Raw genomic sequence first — 18,723 nt, 5'->3', positions numbered from 1 at the left:
CAGCCCCCCTAGTGGAAGAAAACTACATTGCAACAACAGGAGCTAGAAGAAAAGAATTATTTCAAAAATACAAATGTTTGATTCCAACACTTGTACTGTTTGTTGTGTCATAGCACAGAAGATGTTCAACCTTTTCAGTACTCTTGTTTGTAAAACTATGCAACTTTCATCCTTCCTTTGCATTTATTAAATCAGAGCCTTTGCTGGGCTGTTGGAAAGGACAAAGAAGGGGGGGGCAGAGAACGAGAGAACCACATGTTAAATTTGCCTGTGTATGAACAGCAAGCCTTCTGGCTTGACATTTATTGTAAAAATAGATCTTACACTGTATCCACCCAACACCTGTTGAGAAACATTGACCCCATTACTGGGGTTGGATTTACACTGGCTCTGTATAACACCCTATAAAGGAGGCCACTGGTGCAGAAGATTAAAGAATGCTGTTAAGTAAGTTGTTTTATTTCTTTTGAGACAGAAAGAAAGTTGCAAAGTGAAAGAAAGCTTTCCCCAGTTATTTACTCTTCATTACTGGAGATCTTGAAGGGCCTTATATAAACTGATCTAGTCGGGTCACGACAACACTTTATAAGGTGCAAATGTTGAGGTGGAGCCAATGCTGTACTGAAAGGGAAGCAAATGGAACAGCCGCCCTGGTCTGAATGGAAAATTAGCAATAATAAAAGCTCATGATTTTGGCATGACTTCCAACTCTCAATGGGCCCATGAACGTGGTTTTGCACTAGTCCTGTAAAGTCCCTAGCAAGTGCCAGAGAGCAGCTCACGTCTGATGACAGTGCACAATACAGTTAGTGCCTCTTGCTGAGTTTCTCTACGTGCAACTTGGTAATTTCTGGAGCTAAAATCCTATGTTTTGGTGTAGACAATAAGTTACTTTCTCTAGTAGCTTACTTCTAAGGGATAGTCTATTTTAAGGAATGCAGGGATTCAGAGATGGATGAATGTTGCAAAACATTTTCAGTCACTGTGAGTCCCAGTACATATGTCCATGGATTACTTTTGGTTTTGTGAAATATCGTCTATGACTGTAATCTTCAGTGTGGACTAGCACCCCCCAGTTTGTAGCAGGAGCAGACTATGTCTGAGACACTGAAGCCACAAAGGAGTCATCAGCACTGAATTGTTCTAACCTGCTGGGACTGTGGCATTGCTAGTGGCCAAGCCACTGACTTGCAATAACCCTCTGCCCAACAGCCAACCGGGGCTTGGAGTAGGGAAACTCCCCCAGTGGAAGGAGAACCAGAGAAGGTGTCGCATTTTGATTTTAAAAGAGACATATTGTCTATCCAAGGGAGTGAGTCCACTACCTGAAAGACAAGGGGGGCAGAAGCGGCTTTACCTTCCCCCAAGGACACTAACCAAACCTGAGGACTCTCAGGAGTAATAAGGACTCTGCGGGAAGTGGGCAGGGCAGGGGGAGAATTGCATTCCGACATCAATTGATTTGCATAGATGTGAAACTCTACTGTGTTGTTTAAAAGTAGAATGGCCATAAGAATGTCCTATGCAAAGCCTGTGATTATTGCCTTACTGTGCCATGTATCCCCAAAAAGTTAAATGGTAATCCAGAGTGACCACAAGTGCAGGTAGATATTGGGGGAGTACACAGAGCAAACTGGGGGGCTTGAAAGGTTCAGCACAGGTTTCAGGTCCTAGAGGAATTGATCTGTGGAGTCTCACATCCCAAGGACAGCATTTCAGGCAACAAGCCTTCACCCAGCAATATGTTCTAGAGGCCCAGAGCTACAGACAGTATTTGGACTCTGCTCAGATCCAGCTGCCTTGAATGCACGCAAGATCCAAAGGTTGGGTCCAAGAAACTTATTCTAGTGACCATCTACTAGGGCACTCAGCCAATTCTCTGGCACTCATGTGTTTGAATATTCATGGAAAGTTAATTTAAAAATAATTCTTTGTGAATGTTTGCACCTGAAATCCATTTGTAAGTATTTTGGACAACCAAGAACCAGGAAAAATGACTTATGTGACCAACCACAGCTAAGTAACATCACTCAGATAGCAATCTATAAACAGGGTTCACAAAAGAAAAAATCATTTGTTTTATCTATGGGGGAAGGGGGCAGGGACACAATTAGTTCTATCCTATGTAATAATGAGTCTCTCGAGAACTGAGTTTTACAATATTTATCAGGCCCTCCGCCCTGAATGATTAAGTGGAAGCATTCAGAACTTAGAAAGTCCAGATTTTTAACAATTTTAATGAAATGACACTAAAAATAAGAATGCAGCTACAAATCATCAGACTTAGAAAATGGGGATCCTGAAGCACTGTTGTTGTGTTTTATATTTACTTTGCATTCCCACCACCCTGATGCACGCCTGGGTTTCCTAACAACACAAAGGCTTCAGTCCTCAGCTGCCGCTGAACAGTACACAGCACAAGCCATGGAGGCTAATAGCCACTTTTGCACCCCCACTGATCTTGGGGGTGAGAGCTGCTCTAACTTGTGCCTGTTGCCAATGGTCCCAAGGCAAGGGACAGCTCAGCAGAGGCGACGCGTGGGGGGAGGAGTATGCCGGGTCATGCCCTTCCCCCCCCCCGATTTGCTACTTGGCTTGTACTGAGCATGATCACACAGACTGAGCATGCTTGAACACTCCTGGCCATGCCATCTTTCTGCTAGCCACGTGACCTCTGCCAGATGTAGGGAGCAGCTGTAGTATAGGAGATGTCACGTCAGTGTTACACCACCAGGTGATCTTCTGTGGATGGAAACCTCATTTCTAGAGCCACTTTGGTGCTGGTGGCTCTCGAGCAAATCACCCCTAATTCAGGGAAGAATTCAGGCTATTTATCTTTTAAGTGTAATTTTTTTTAATGTAACAATAAGTGTCCCATTCTGCATATGGAGTTTGGTAGTTTTATTATATGTCATTGCAGCATAAGTTAAAGAAAAGGAAAAGAATGTAATGGAATATAAGTCTGTTAGTATGTTACAAATAGGCAGTACAGTGTGGTTTAACAGAGATGCAGTACGTTGTGCTTGCCATTATTCTATAGCTGTAAATAATTGTGTTGTAGTGGCACAATTCCTGTATATCCAGCAAACAGACAATTAATTTTCAGCATTCTGCCCTGGGAATTATTTTTATTATTATTTATTATTTGTATACCATAGCACCTAGGAGCTCTAGTCACAGGCCCATACTTCTCTCCTAGAGGTAGACAGCTGATGTGCTGTGGATACATAATGTAAGCAATGCCGTTGGATGAACCTTGAAGAGTTCAGATTGTGATGGGTTAGGAAAGCCAAGCCCAGTTTACAGGTTCTGGGGGAGTTTGGGTATGGCAAACATGAAGTTGGGGTACACTGGGCTCATTTAGGTGGAGGAAGGTGTGCGTTGGAGAGTAGTAATGCCACTGAGGACACAATTTGAGGTTCACAGACACATCATACCTCAAACCCAAGGCTGAGTGCAAATGGGTCCACGTGCTCTATATCACAGGGCTTTCATAATAAACGAACAATAGTAGTCTGTGCTAGTGAATGTCTTGCCTTTTGATTTGGATGGAGTTTAAATACTAAACACTTCCTGAACTGTAAGTTTTACCTTCAATTTAGAGCTATTTAATTGGAAAGATAACAGAAAACAGCTACAGGAGGGTATTTTTTTGGTTTGGTTTGGTTTAGTTTTTTAAACAGAGCTTTTCAGACATCTAATGGACCATTAAGTGCAAAAACTTTCCATTACTAATTCACTTAATTACCATCTTAAAAAAATAAAGACCTTGGTTGCTGGGATCAAAGGCTGGTGCTTCTCAAACTAAGGCAAATTCTCCTGAAGTCACAGATTTGGAAGTGGGCCTAAAAACATAGAGGCAGAGCTGGCGATGTGAAAGGACTATGAAGGTGGTGAGCATTCTAAGCATGAAAATGACAAGAAAGACACACACACACACACACAAACCTCTGACCTATTTGGCAGCTTCAGTCTGGTGGGTGCTGAGTTCTCATCCCTCTGCATTTGGACTCAAATGAAACCACAACTCAAAGTAAAACTACCCCCAAACTGACAAGTGATGACTGGTGCGGGGTCAAAAATCATGCAAAACCACTGAGTCTTCTACAGTTTCCACCCCACAACCTAAATTGTTCCTCCCTGGTACTGCCTCTCTGAGAACAGGTTCACCTGAAAACAAGTTTCTGAAAGAAAGAAAGAAAGAAAGAAAGAAAGAAAGAAAGAAAGAAAGAAAGAAAGAAAGAAAAAGAAAAACTGGGATGCTTGTGACGGTTTGGCTGTTGCATCTGGGACAAGGAGGAGAAGACAAGAGAGAAGAGATGTACATGGGAATTGGTTAGGCAGGACCCTCTGCCAGATGACAATCAGTGGGGAGAGGAGGGGGAGCAGCTTTTATTTATTAGCTGTATTTATTTATTTTTTAAAAATCCATCTGGCGGTGTAGTTATATGCATAAAAATTAAAATTGAAAACATTGTGGGCCAGATTCCCATCTTGTGTAAACTAGTGTAGCTCTGTTGACAGTCAATGGAGCTAGGTTGATTTTCACCAACTGAGAATCTGGCCCCCTGCATGCAAACCATCTCAATTAAACAAGGGGCTCAACTGCAGCAGCTGATTTCACAGGGGATGTTCTCTGAGGTACCTATGATCTAAACCATTGAGGGCATTGTGGGTTAAAACCAATATGTTGAAATGCAAACGGAAATTAATTGGAAACCAATTCATTGGCAAGAAGCATAAGCAAACAAGTTTTCTGTGTATACTGCTCTAGCTGTAGTTTCTGGGTGGTCTTAAGGTGTCAGCTACATGTAAAGCCCATTGCAATAACCCAATCCCTTGGAGCCTGGCTCTACCTTCTAATCCAGGGATAGGGACTACAGACAGAATATGGTCTTTAAATGGTAACAGTCCATACAAATCGCCAACAGACCTGATAATTCAGCAGCAAGAAGCACAAATAAAATAGGGCTGAAAATATTAAAAGAGAACTTCAGTTAAAGCTCCATTAACCCAAAAGGTGACAATGAGCCATTACCTAAAGGATTGTCAGATAAGCCAGGAAAGGAACCATTTTAAACTGAACAAAGCTGATGATAATATGATATTTACATTATATCAAAATCCAAATGAAATTACGGTCAGTGCACAGTTGAGCTGTGTTGCCTGTTTAATATACATTTATTAGCTAAAGATAACAGCCAGCCGACTGTGTTTGGAATAATAATACAGTCAGAGAGAAATTCCCCTGTGAACTCTCTCTGAGATGATAACATCTTTAATAATCTTTCCGGTGTTAAATAAACGTCCAGTAAGGAAAAACAAGAATGAATCCAAACATTCATTTCTCCCTGGCTATTGAGTTTTTGGGAGTGGAATGTTGATAGAATGGGGATTATGCACATGACTTAATTAGGGGACAGATCATGATATCAATGGGAATCTTCTTGAGTAAGGATTTAAGAGCTTGGTCCTAAAAGAGAGACTCCTTTGTTAAACATATGGGCCCCATCCTGAATGGAACATTTAACACGTATGGTATCTTGCAGGAAGCACTTATTATCTCAAAAGAATTAGACTCTATAAAACCAAGGATTTGGTATGGGTAATAAGCTAGACTGACATAAAGCCTGATGTCCCCTCATTTGACCGGCTCCATGTAATATTAAAGTACAGACAGCTTCTTTCTGATATCAGTGTTGTATATGGGTTAATTTGAGGGGAGACAACTCCAAAATATTGCTGTGTGGTTCTAGTGCCCAAATATAGAACAAATGCTACCTATCAGATAAGTTTCAGAGTAGCAGCTATGTTAGTCTGTATCTGCAAAAAGAACAGGAGTACTTGTGGCACCTTAGAGACTATCAAATTTATCTGACCATAAGCTTTCGTGGGCTACAGCCCACTTCATTAGGTGCATAGAATGGAACATAGAGTAAGAAGATAGATAGATATATACATACAGAGAACATGAAAAGGTGGAAATAGCCATACCAATAATTAATTAAGGCTAATTAATTAAGATGAGCTATTATCAGCAGGAGAAAAAAAACTTTTGTAGTGATAATCAAGATGGACCATTTAGACAGTTGACAAGAAGGTGTGAGGATACTTAACATGGGGAAATAGATTCAATATGTGTAATGACCCAGCCACTACCAGTCTCTATTCAAACCCAAGTTAATTGTATCTAGTTTGCATATTAATTCAAGCTCAGCAGTTTCTTGTTGGAGTCTATTTTTGAAGCTTTTCTGTTGCAAAATTGCCACCTTTAAGCCTGTTACTGAGTGACCAGAGAGATTGAAGTGTTCTTCTACCGGTTTTTGAATGTTATGATTCCTGATGTCAGATTTGTGTCCATTTATTCTTTTGCGTAGAGACTATCCAGTTTGGCCAATGTACATGGCAGAGGGGCATTGCTGGCACATGATAGCATATATCACATTGGTAGATGTGCAGATGAACAAGCCCGTGATGGCATGGCTAATGTGATTAGGTCCTATGATGGTGTCACTTGAATAAATATGTGGACAGAGTTGGCATCAGGCTTGGTTGCAAGGATAGGTCCTGGATTAGTGTTCTTGTTGTGTAGTGTATGGTTGCAGGAGAGTATTTGCTTCAGGTTTGGGGGCTGTCTGTAAACAAGGACTGGTCTATCTCCCAAGATCTGTGAGAGTGAGGGATCATTTTTCAGGATAGGTTGTAGATCTTTGATGATGTGCTGGAGAGGTTTTAGTTGGGGGCTGAAGGTGACAAGTGGCGTTCTGTTATTTTCTTTGTTGGGCCTGTCCTGTAGTAGGTGACTTCTGGGTACTCTTCTGGCTCTGTCAATCTGCTTTTTCACTTCAGCAGGTGGGTATTGTAGTTTTAAGAATGCTTGATAGAGATCTTGTAGGTGTTTGTCTCTGTCTGAGGGATTGGAGCAAATGCGGTTGTATTTTAGAGCTTGGCTGTAGACAATGGATCGTGTGGTATGTCCTGGATGGAAGCTGGAGGCATGCAGGTAAGTATAGTAGTCAGTAGGTTCCCGGTATAGGGTGGTGTTTATGTGACCATCGCTTATTAGCACAGTAATGTCCAGGAAATGGACCGCTTGTGTGGATTGGTCTAGGCTGAGGTTGATAGTGGGATAGAAATTGTCATAATATCAGATAATGACACTGATTGCCACACAAGTTGTGTACGTGCTACTTATAAGTTCTCAAATATGAATTTACTGGGTTATTTTATTAGAAAAAAATAATGTTGTTCTTAGTGGGATCTTCCAAGAGGCTTCCTCTTGACCTCCAGTTGGTCTCCCACATTGTGGCAGATGTAAGTAACTGCTAGCACAAACAACAAAATTTAGATTGTTTGCTGGAGCAGCTCAAAGAAGCCATTGTATGGGCCGGTGTGTGACCCATTGACTTCCATGGAACTATGCAGTTGAGCAAGGAGAGCAGGATTTGGCCCATGAGTTACAACAGAAGAATGGTCACATGTCATAGTAGCTGCAAGGAAATTATTAGCTGAGAAAGCAAGGTCATGTTCACTAATTTTATTAGCATTGACCAACTCTGGAAGTTCTCACCTCAACCTTAATCAGGCAAAACTCCCATTGAAGTCAACAGGAATTTTGAGTAACAGCTGAAAAAGGTCTTCAGGACTGGGACCTATTGTATGTTATTGTACCAGATGCTCTGATTAAGTGTTGAAATGTCCCAGCAGGCCAGTTTACAGGCATGTAAAGTACACTGGCATGTCAAGCTCTACAATCACTATGGCTGACAATGAACAACACATTCCTCTGCATCTGACGGTTATTAAAAGCAAAAAAGGAGACAGAGTGGGGTATAAAAATGTGGAGCAGCAGCAAAAAAATTGGAGACAAATCTGGTTCTGTCAGTGTCATTAAAAGCAAAGATATTTCTGTTTCCTCTCAAATTTCTACCATTTCCCCATTAAAAAAAGGTCCCAAAAAGGCAAAATTTTACATGGAGGAAATATGTGAAATGTGCTGTGCATTCCAGAGTGGAAATTTATTATTTTTCACAAAGGAATAATGAAGGAAGAGAGAGAGAGAGATTTCTGCTTAGTGGTGAATGAGGTGAAATTTAGCCCTTCGTGAACATTGATAATGAAAAAACCCACTGAAATCCCATTTTTCCCAGGCCTTCCCTCACATTTACCATCTGTATAATGAAAAACTGTCCTCTCCATGCAGCACTAGAAATGGAGGCCCTTAATTTATTTTTAAAAAATCAGCTTTTGATGACCTGAAAGGGGTCAGGGAATATTATGATACTTTTCACATCTCTCTCACTAGTTTGAATCCAGGCCAGGTTGACACAGAAATTGTTATCATTCGATAGCTGTTGCTCATTAGCCTCTGTGAAAAGAGCTAGTTGGTCTCAATCCTAGTCCCTAGTGAACAGATGCCCACATCTCAAAATCAACACCACTATCAAGACATTGTGGGCAGTCTCTGGAGAAAGACAAAGAATTGTATAGACTAGGGGAATAGAACTACCTTTAGAAGTGATCCTTTCCATGCAGGGTAGAAGCACATTGGTAGGTGGGTAGGGGGGGAAATTGCATTCCAGTGCTATTCCACTGTTCGTTATGCGGTGATGACGCTCCGGGACGTTTCAATAGCACTGTATGCTTTGTACATCAGGGGCCACATTTTCCAAAGATTTCTGCTCTGAGGGAGACACCCAAATAAGGAACAAATTTTCAGAAATGACAAGTGCACAATGTGAGTGATGATCTCTGGAAAATTCTACTGCACAAATGTCAGCCATGAATGAAATGTTAAGTCATCAATCAGTTCTTAAAACACGGCTTGGTGTTATAAACCTCATTCTCCAGCTTCCTAGTGCAAATAGTTTCTTCTGTATCTTTTCAGTAAGCAGCTCCAGAATTCCTTCACAGCCCAACCAATTCTATCCAATTTAACTCGTCGTAAGACGCAACCAAGTTCATCAATCCTTACTCAGGCAAACTGTTAGGAAGTCTCTAAAAATGTTACTTTAGTAAGGCTTCAGAATCAAATCCTTTCACCCAATAAAAGAAAAAAAAGGTAATAAATAAAATGAAATAAAAAACAGAAAAAATTAGTTGGAAAATGTCCTTCAAAATGAAATTTTGACAACCATCAGGGGAAAACGGTTTGCTGAAAATTGTCAGAATTATTTTTTCTCATTTTCTCACCATCTTTTATTTAAAAAGCAGTTGGTATGCAGCTTCATACTACAAAACTCTATGCACACGTTGACACATCTGAGGTGATTTTGGGTCTAGCGTAGAACAACAATAAATCTAAGTCAACAAAATTTGGAGAGAAAATATTGTGGCGTGCAATAGGATTCTTTTTAAAAAATATGGGCCCCCAATTCAAGCTCCACTGAATTATACAGCTTATACTGGCACTGAATTTGGCCCAGACACTGTTCCGTATTTTTTCTCATTCCCCCTTACATTTTGGTTTTAAAATTACAATATTTTGATTAAAGCAGATAAAACACTGGTTTACACTGGTTTGGGTTATTTTAAATGATCTAGACTTGTTGAAAGGTACTGAATCTTTCAAGCTTCATTTTCTATGGAAAGTCAAAGACATTTAAAAAGTTTTCTCTTCATACTGGATTCTGTACAGTTACTTTTTGGGATCAGGATCTTAGTACTTCATGCGCATGTGTTTTAATGGAGAAGGAGTTACTTAAACACATTGGGAATTGCCTAGTGGTAGGAATGAGTGGATATTTTTTGTGACTTTTATTGGGAATAAATCTTTTTTTTTTTAGCCTAAGGTGTGAAAATTGGCAGGTCACTTTGCTTTCTGACAAACTCCTGAAGACTGTCCAATTAGAAATAAAGTTTGATTCCAGTTCAAACACATTGAGGCTGCTAAGTCTTCTTAGGATGTGTGTCTGAAATGTTTCAGAGAGCTATAATCTTTTCAGAAAGAACAATATTATTAACCCATGTTCTTAAGTGCAAGAGAACACATGTTATAAAGCAGAGCCAATATAAAATCTGTTTTATGTGAGTGATCAGTCTTCACTGTCATTTCAGCCAATTGAAAAAGAAATAAAGTACAGACCATATGATCTGGTTCTTATTCATATAAGTGAGAAAGCTCAATTTAGATACACAAGCAGGATTTTGGGAAGGTCTTGTTGTTTATTCAGTTTTCCAGCTGGGATGACAGAGGTCAAGAACTTGCCAAAGGTTACCCAATTAAATGATGTATCAGGCAGGGTCAGATCCCCCAAATCATCCAGCTCCCAGTTCTGTGTTCTAACAACCAACAGACCTGTTTTGTCAAGGACAGAATTTTGGCTCAGTGTTTCTGACCCTTGATTAATTTAAAAAAATACTCAGGCTAAGTATACTGTACAGGAGTCACAAATCCCCATTCTGGCCTGAGAGAGCTATTAGACAGTTAAAGAGCTTCCCAGATGAAGTGATAGAAGTCTTATCACCTGAATCATTCAGAACAGGAATTGACAAAACACTGGAGAATAGGCTAGTGTGAACAATCCTGCTCTGGCAGAAGGAGTCAGAGCCATGATGCAATAGGCAGCATGGTCTATTGGCCAAATCATAAAACTGACAAAAAGAACTCCTGGGTTCTAGTCTCTGATTGGCCAATGACTCATTATCAAGCTGCTTGTGTTATTTCTGTTCTTGGTACTAGACGTACCATGGTGTTGTGTCTAGTATTAAATGCAAAACCTTGGAAGTCAGGACTTGTTCTGAGTTCTTCAAATTCTAACAGCAACTGACTCACTGTGTGGCCTTGGGAGAGTCTTTTAAACATGCTGTGGCGGTGTTTGCTCATCACAGATGATCTTACAGGTGTTCAAATCTTTTTCTGGGGGGATGGGGGTTGAAGATTAATTCAATTTTGCAGTGCTTTAAAAATGTAAGGTGCTAAGTAAGTTATTGCTAAGTTACTTGTATTCCCTCTGAATGCATGTTACACCATTATTTCTAAACAGTCTGAGTAAGGCTGCTGGAAAAGTTTCTGGCAAAAACAAGACCTGGTCTGGAAGAACACTGTGAGTTGCCACCAAGTCAGCCTGAAGGAAACAAAAATTCCTTCCACTATGAACAGTTTTCAGACAGTTAGAATAGTGCTGCGAGAATGGGATAATCCCATATCCCTTCTATCACATCAAAACTGTCTGCTTCCGCAGATTCTGTAGGTTGTGATACTACCCAGGTAGCTTCTATAAAGGCATCAAAGGGACATCATGGTAACCACGGAGTGAAGCTTGAGTGGTCTATGATTCTATCTGAGCTCCCAAGATGTGTGGTCTCCAATACGCAGATTTATTAATCTTATGTGTAGTGCAAATCTGTGCTTTGTTTAACTTGACTATTTAAATGGTTCTCTCTTTTCAAATATGGCTGTTTTCATAGATCTCACAGATCATTTTTATATAGCTTAACTGTTTTTCCCCCAGCTTGTTTTTTTTTAAACACATAAGGAGTACTTTGAATCCAATAGAGATGATGGAATACAAAGACTTGTGCTGGAAAAGAATACTGGCATTTCTTTAGTATTAAAGTGAAAGGTCAATAAAATAAAGCAAGAAAATAAGTAACAGTGTGAAATCAGCTCCACTGAAGTTAATGGGAGTTTTGCCATTGACTTCAATGATGCCAGGATTTCACCCATATTGTCTAAGATCTAGGGAATGGCATCTGTTTACTTCATGTATTTAAAACTTTGAGGCTGAATTAATGGAAATAAATCAGCAACTCATCAGAAATTCAGATTTCATCCTCTCTTCTATGTTTCCAAATACAGATAATATAAAATCAGTTCAGGGTAACTTTTACGAGGATTATTATTATGCCTTCTGATTTCAGAGAGATTGGATGTTACAAAAGTTACATTGATAGGTATGTAGATGTAAAAACCTGTCCAACTGAAATCCATGACGTTCTCAGAACAGCGAAGCATCCCAATTATAAGCCTAGACTGGACAGACTGTCTGCAGAACACAGTAACAAAGACTGAAGCCATGCTGGCACCGGGCCTGATACAACAGTAAGACCTTCCCTGTGGCTTTATACTCCCAGGGAGAAAGAGCAAAGAAATCAGCAGGGAGACCAGTGGAAGTCATGGCTTGACAACATCAAAGAACAGCTTGGACCCTGTCCTCACAGAGAGAAAGAGGTTGCCAGGATCCCATGAGCTGGCCGACTAATAAGTGAAGTGCTGCCAGTGCTCTGATTGGGGAACAACTTGGGCTGACCTAATGAATGATGATCGTTCCCCGTGGAATAACTTAATGGAGAAAGCAGGGAGATAAAGAAAAATAACCAAGCAAATATTGGAGTCAAGAATTCATGAGAGTACAGAGGGAGTCGCCTCTTGGATCAGAAAAGTCTATGTGAAGCAGTAAGAGCCCTTCTGAGGTCTTGTTCCGGAAGGTACTTAGTGGTGTTTGTGAACACTTCCCGATGGAGACCCATTGGTGAACATATGACATTTGTCTTCCCTGCGTTGATCACAGTAATATACATGGCACTTGTGGCATAGAATCCATCACTTGAAGTTGAAATATTAGCCATAACTTTGACCTGAATCCACAGTATACGTATCTGCCATGTCTTGTTCTTAAGATGGAACTTGTTTTTTTATACAGCTCAGTTCCCAAATCAGGGCTGAATTACTTTATTTGCCTATCTGCAAATGCACTATAGGAGAAGAAAGTTCATATAGCATGTGGAGGAAGCAGGATTCACTCTACCCTATACATGGAATTGGCAACTGCCTCTGGGGCATGAAAATCTTTAGTGACTGTTCATTGGGGAGTGACTGCTAGGTGTGAGGGGGGAATAGTTTCCAGTTCTGCTAAGGCTGTAAAAAACCTTATAACCAACACAGGACAGAAAGGATGATCAAAGAAAAAATTTTAACTTTTTATTTTTAAACTAAAGATTCTCTGAAATGATGCAATGAAGTGTAATTGACAAAGTGATTGTCAGGTTGCTGCAAAATATTTTTCTGTATATATTTCCCTGCTATGCACCAGTATTTGTAAAACACTTCCTTTCTCTTGTCTCCCCTTCCTTTTTCTACCATTTGGTCCTGTACCCCAAAAGCCCCAGCCTTGCTATCTATATTACCACCATTGCAAGCAACTCCATTGGCATTTTCAAGATTAGGTCCCGCAAATTAGGGGATTGTTGACACTGTGGAAGAGCTGGAACCTGAGACCTGAGAAATAAGTTTGGTAAAAGAAAAATTGTAATGGAAGGGACCACAAAACCCCGCACAGATGACATCTGGGATCTCTGTCACTGAATGACCTCAGGCAAGTAATTAAATGCTAAAAGATTATATACATTAAAATAAGTAAACTAAGCACATGCAAGAGTAAGGGGTGGTCTAAAGGATGAAGCAGGAGACATGGGTTGTATTCCAAGCTCTCTGACGATAGGCAAGTCACATCATCCCTCTGTACCTCAGTTTCCCCTCTCACCCTTCATCTTGTCTATTTAGATTATTCTAAATAATTCTAAAGGGCAGGGACTATCTCTTCCTATGAGACCTAGCACAACGGGGCACTGAGTTCAACTGGCACTACTGAAATGCAAATAATAGGTAATTAAATAAAATCAATTAATTAATCTCTCTGTGCTTTTGTTTAACATCTATAAAATGGGTCTAATAAAATATTCCTCAAAAGGAGCTTTAATTAACTAACAGTTACAGGGGCTCATTGAGACTCTGGAAGATCATGTGAGACACTGAGAACCCTCAACCCCCCATTGGCTTAGCACCCTGAGGAACTGGGACCATAGGCTTTAAGGAAGACAGAACGCAGTAAGGAGGTGTCATGTATGGCATTGGATAACCAAAATCATGATGTCACGTAAACTGGGATGGCAGCACAACCAAGGAAGCCTAAAGAAAACAAAGTAAAAGCAAACAACACTCAATTAAAAGAAACCAGGAAGCAGTAAGTCAGTTCTCCTGAGCCTCTTGATCCTGTAGCCATTGAATCACTGACAACGCTTCCATTGGGCCCATATTATAGGACCGTTCCTCATGTTCAGTAGCAACCTCCTTCACAAACTGAAGTCAATAGGACTCCTTGTGGAGATGCTATTCAATACAAGTTAAGATACCAGAGACTGTCCCGTTAACGTCAGTGGTTCAGGATTGGGGCACAAATTCCCTTGTGACCCTAATCCTTATCTGTGAAAGCATCAGAAAACCCTGCTACTGAGAGTCTGCTTTGGTGATGAAGTGCTTGGCCTTCTTCATGAGAAGATTTGAAGTGTGTGTTTATTATCTCACCTGTTTCAAATTACACAGCACAAGGGAGGAAAAATGGTTTACAAATTTTAAGCCAGGATAATTTGTTTGCTTTATTTTTCAATATAAAAATAGTTTCAATCCATCAAACTTCTCTTTAGCATTAGAGAACAGCAATAAACCCTAATTTGTTTGGACTTGGTTTCGGGTTCATTTTTTTCCAAGCACGCTAATAAAAATGAATTCATTTAAATCTATTTGGAGAAGGTATATAGAGAGCTTTACAGGCTGTCAGTCCATTAGTTGGACTAGACCATTTTTGTGTCCATGTTCAGGTTATTCTAATTATATATATAATATAAATATAATTCTAATTCTAATAATATATATGAGGTAATTACCTTGCATGTAAAAAGTGGTTAGACAGGAATGGAAATTTATAAAAACCATGATTAAATGGTACATTAACATATATATAATATATATGTATAGGTACATGAAAAAAATGTAATATGCAACCTAATTATGGGATATTGACTGAAAAAGGAGCTGGTATGGAAGCCAGACAGATTAATAGATTCCAGAGGCTATGAGGTTCACACTATATTCTTTATGATTCAAATTCATCCTCTACAGAGCAAGACCTAAGTAAGTACTATCTTGAGCTTAAGCTTAAGTACTGTCTTGAGGGCTTAAGTGGTTCATATGTCCCAGGCTCTTCTTCGGAGTATATTTCACCCACAAAGAGCAGTTATTTCCCAGACATTCATGCAAACAGAACATGTTTGTGCACTAATTTGACAATAACGAATAATGAGAGTTATGAGCATGGTTGAATGGAACGGCCACTTGGAACTGGAATAAAAATGCACAAACACTAGGCAGTATTCAGCTAGCTCTGATAGATAGATCGACCATGTAACATGGCATCTCTGCACACCTGCTGATGTGGCAGCCTGCCGTTATTTCCCTAAAGAATCACATCTGTGTGATGATAAATCACATGCAGGGACAGAGATCACATTTTGCAAGTGAATTCTCTCAGTTATAGGAATCAATTGTACTCAGTCATGTCACCCAGATACCTTTAATCTTTTACACTGTCACATTGATTAATCCCAATGTGAAAGAGTGGTACATGTATCCCTCTGCAAACAAGCAGGACTGAAAGATAAAAATGGTTTAAAGCGATTTTGATGCAAACACTGCCTGCAATGCCTTATGTGTGCATTTTTGCTGGGAGAAATGAAAGAAAGGCTCGTAGTTTGATCCAAGTTGAAAGCAGCATCCTCCATTTTTGCACAGACCAGGTGTGAGCATGCAGCTGTGGTGAAAATTTCCCCAACCACTCTTCAAGTGCCCTCCAGTCTGATGCTGCAGAGGTCACCTTGTCAAGAGGATATGATTGAGGACAGTTCACTTTCTCTACAAGCTCCATCTTGGGACCTTTCTAATATCCCATTTGTGCAAATTATGGGAAACTGTGTGTTGTAATTTTGGTTTAAATTACTAGGCAGCAGGGTTTGCGCTAACAATCCCTGCAGTTAGAACGGAAGGTAGGAGTTAAGCCATGGGTCTTGGAAAAGAAGAATTAATGTTGTCTCTGTTTAACTACTCAGTTTTTCTCCCTCTCAAGAAAAATATATCCAGGAAAGATAGGAATATATATATAGCTAACTGTGGAGGAGATAGATGCCTGCCCCCAAAGAGCTAAGCAGAGACCTCCAAGTTTCATTTTGCGTAGGTGGTCTGAGACAGATTTAATGAACAAATGTAAAAAAAAAAGGGTGGGGGTGGGGTATTCAATTATTATAGCGCAAAAGGGCCATTCTTAATCTGACGTGTTAAAAGCACTGTCAGTCTTTGAAACCTATGATTTAATTTAAAAACCAGCAGTATGCATTTGAAAGGAAAACCTGTAGTTTCAGTCGCATGTTCAATTTTAAAAAAAAATCAAACTTCAAGAAATATTTTCTTGCCAAACTAATTCAAAGGATGTTTTTCCTAATATCAAATGTTCTTATATCCAAATGCAGTGTTATTTTCCCATTGGGGGAAAAGGTTATGACTCACATTTGTTTACAATATGTCATTAGAACTCATGGAGCTATTTTGAGCATTAGACCAAGGGCCTTAACTTAGCTTTGTTCATTAAACCAATAAGCAGGGAAGGCATTGGTTTTTCCCGTTTATATTAGTAGATGACACATTAATGCTTGCTTAGTCCTCATATGCATTAATCTGCAATTTTCCTATATAATCCACATATAAATCCCATATGGACAGATTTATTTGTACCACAAAAAAGTAGGTGGGCTGGATTTAGTTTGCTATTGATTACATTAGAAAATTAGTATGTGATTCAATAAATTCTAAATTTTGCTCTGTCCTTTTGGTGAGCAATCTTTTCTGTGCCATCTCTCTGAATAGGACACTAATGATAACGTTTAAAAGAGAGTATCAAGAACGGTCGAAATAATTTGTCAGAAAGTTCAAGCGAAGCAAGAGCTGGACAAACAGGGCCTGATCCAAACTGCATTGAACTCAATTAAGAGCCTTCTAAAGAGGTAAATACAGATACTGCATACAATTTTCAAAAATATCTTAGAACCCGTTCAATGGCATTTAGGTTCCTAGTTCTCTTAGGCTCTGATCACCAAAGGGATTTAGGAGAATAGCTCCCACTGAAAACTATTTAGGAGCCTAAAACCTTTGGTGATTCTAGGCCTTAGGTGCTTTTGAAATTTTTAGCATCCATATATAACAACATATCATGTTATATATTTAATAGGACAACTTTTAGCAGGGTGCCTATGATATGGTTTTTAATAGCTACTTTTGAAAGCTCTGGAATGCTGGTTCTAATGGTTCTGTTTATGATATGAAAGAATATGTTGAACCTAAAAGGATTTGGATCTCTCTTCCTCTCTCTGTTTAATAGTTTGCCGAACTTAGGTATGCCTGGACAACACAGAATCAAGACTGCCGTTTGAGTGTGAAAGAAACACAGCATCAACTCATGAACTAAGAAAGTGGACTTGAAAGAGAATGATCCGCATCCATTCAGAATTGCTAGAGGTGAAGTTTAATCCTGTACAGAGGACCAACACAAAGCCAGTGCATCTCTGAAGACCCACTGAAGCCTTGTTTTGAGTGTATTGGCCCTTCGTAAAGTGGTAAATTTCATCTTTGAGGCATTGACAGTCAGGGATTAAATCTAAATGGAGCCTTGATCTAATTCTGCCAAAGAGAACCCAACAAAAAATCAATCACTATCCCTCACCCCCAGTCCATGCCATAGTTCTTATGGCTCTCCTGGCATCCCTGACTTGCTAGTGTTACATCCAGCTCCCCAACTCCCGTGGTGGATCTCTGTGCTCTGTGTTGTTCCCTCCACTCTATGGATCTGTATCCCAACTTTATGGGTCTCTTGACCTATATCTACTGATTCAGGGATCCTATCTTAATTGATTCTTGACCAATGAGCAGGGATCATATTTAAATCAGGTGAGCATATTCCATTATGACATTGCTGATCTCTGATCCTTCTTCTATGCAGAGTTCTTACACCATGCTCCCATATCTGGACACCTTTGAACTTCGGGGAAGTCTGAGTATGTATCCGAAGTTTACAAGCCACCCCTTTTCTATCAAATGGGCCGAACCAAAATCTCCAGATTTTGGGAACGATTGCATCCAGATTTGGATCTGACAGCTGGGCCCATTCCTAGTGTCTCTTAAGCAAATATATCTCTTGTGAAGAGTTAAGAATGCTACACACAAACACACACACACACACACACACACACACACACTCCACCCCTCCCCATTGAAAGCAAAGGAAGCTAAAGGTGTGTGTTTGGTGAATAAAGATTGGTCCCCAATATCTTGGAAGGCCTCCAGCCAAACTTGACACTAAGCTATGGCCACCCTAAAATAACTTTTATATTAAAAATTAAAGGTGTGCCTCTTTCTAATCATTGGGATCTGAAACTTCCTTCGATTCAGCCCAATTTTCACAGGTCCCGACCAGCAAAACACATAAGAACATTCTTAGTTTGATCCCTATTTAACAAAGTGTTTTACATGGTCAAAGGGACTTAAGCACATGATTAAGCTAAACATGTGTTTACGGTTTTGCTGAATAGGGATGGAGTTAAGTATGTGTCTGAGTGGTTATCTCAGTCATAACCTTAATCCTCCATCCCAGTGGCTATAGTTTTCTCAGGTACCTAAATTCTAATATCTTAAAATATATTTATTTTAAGTCTTTCCAAATTGGCAATGAATTCTGCTGTCTGTTTAGAGCTGCCTGATGCATAGTATGTGACAAATGCATCAAAGGGAATTTAAGAGCTGGTCTAGCTACAAATTAATCTCAAAGCCACAGATACACTGTTTTAATCCTCAATTATTAAATTGCTCAAAGGAATTAATTCACTGGAGAACTTTGAAACATT

Source organism: Dermochelys coriacea, chromosome 12 (genome assembly GCF_009764565.3).
Source record: "Dermochelys coriacea isolate rDerCor1 chromosome 12, rDerCor1.pri.v4, whole genome shotgun sequence".
Lineage (NCBI taxonomy): Eukaryota > Metazoa > Chordata > Testudines > Dermochelyidae > Dermochelys > Dermochelys coriacea.
This window is presented reverse-complemented; position numbering follows the sequence as displayed.